The following is a 1,687-nucleotide window of genomic DNA, read 5'->3' on the forward strand; positions in this document are numbered from 1 at the left end:
CTTTATTTACGGTGCTCGTATCTGTTATAGCGTTGATACTCCTGGCTGTTTGCTGATCCCCTCGAATTTGACAAATCCCCCATGGTGATGGAAATTTAATAACTTGATGTAGAGTTGATGGAACAACATCCATATCATGGATCCAAGGCCTCCCGATGATCATATTGTAGGCCATTTCCATATCAAATACCTGAAATTTAGTTTCTTTAACAACACCTGCAGCAAAAGTTGTTAGAATTACCTCTCCTTTTGTTACCACACTTGAATTGTCGAAGCCTGACAAGGTATGCGCCTTGGGTATCATTTTGTCTTCAGCTTGCATTTCACGTAATACCCTTAGTAGTATAATATTTATGGAACTCCCTGGATCAATCAAAACTCGTTTTACATTAGTATCATGTACAAGTAAAGATATTACAAGTGCGTCATTATGTGGAGTTATCACTCCTTCGGTATTTGCATCATCGAATGACATACTTTCATTTTCTAAAACCTGTCGTACCCGTTTCCTGTGTGTAATTGTTACTTTAGAAACTTTGTTGGAGGCTGTGTAGGTTATGGCGTGAATATCTTCTCCCCCACTTATCACATTCACTGTTCTCTTGGGTGAATGAGGCTTTGGTGGCTCTTGCCTATTTTTCATATAGGCATGTTTACCTTTTTCACTAAATAACTCAGTGAGGTACCCTTGCTTCAATAGATGGTCCACTTCACTCTGCAAGAATTTACATTCTGAAGTTTTGTGCCCGTGATCATTGTGGAATTCGCACCAATGATCTGGATTGCGTCTATTTGGATTTGACCGCATCTCTTTTGGCCACCGCACCTTATCTCTCATACTTCTCAAAACAACCACGAGCTCGGATGTAGTGACATTAAAGTTATATCCACCGAACCGTGCCTTTAAACTTCTGTCATCATCTCGTGACTCTTGTCTGTTCCGATCATTTCTGAATTTCGATGAAGAACCAGAGTCCCTAATCCTCGATTTTTGATCATATTGCTGGCTATCTTGTTTTGACCGTGGGTCTTTTCCTACAGGTCCCATATATGGATCGTATCTGTTTTTACCTGATCTTTTTTCGGTTTCTGATCTTCTAGAACCACCCCTTTCTTCATGATGAAACTTAGGTACAGTATCTTCTTCAATTCGCAGCTTCGTACTATACCTGTTGTAAACATTATTCCACGTGGTTGCAGGGAATCCTCGAAGGCTTTCTTTGAGTCTTCTCGTGGCTTCAGAACTTTTGTCATTTAAATTACTTGCAAAAGCTATTGCAGCCCAGTTTTCAGGCACACGGGGTAGAGTCATTCTTTCACGCTGGAATCTATCAACAAAGTCTCTGAGCAACTCTGAATCTCCTTGGTTGATTTTGAAAATATCTTCCATTCTTTTCTCAACCTTTTGTGCTCCCGAATGTGCTTTAATAAGAGAATCTGCAAGCTCAGCAAAAGAATTTATAGAATTTTCAGATAAAAGGGAATACCAGGTTAATGCACCCTTGGTGAGTGTTTCTCCAAATTTCTTGACCAGTACTGATTCAATTTCTTGTTTGGTCAAGTCGTTGCCTTTTACGCCTGTTGTAAATGCAGTCACGTGGTCACGTGGGTCTATAGTACCATCATATTTCGGGATGTCAGGCATTTTGAACTTTTTCGGAATTGGAAGGGGAGCAGTACTTGGCTT

The sequence above is a fragment of the Nicotiana sylvestris genome, chromosome 12, assembly GCF_000393655.2.
Source record: "Nicotiana sylvestris chromosome 12, ASM39365v2, whole genome shotgun sequence".
Taxonomy (NCBI): domain Eukaryota; kingdom Viridiplantae; phylum Streptophyta; class Magnoliopsida; order Solanales; family Solanaceae; genus Nicotiana; species Nicotiana sylvestris.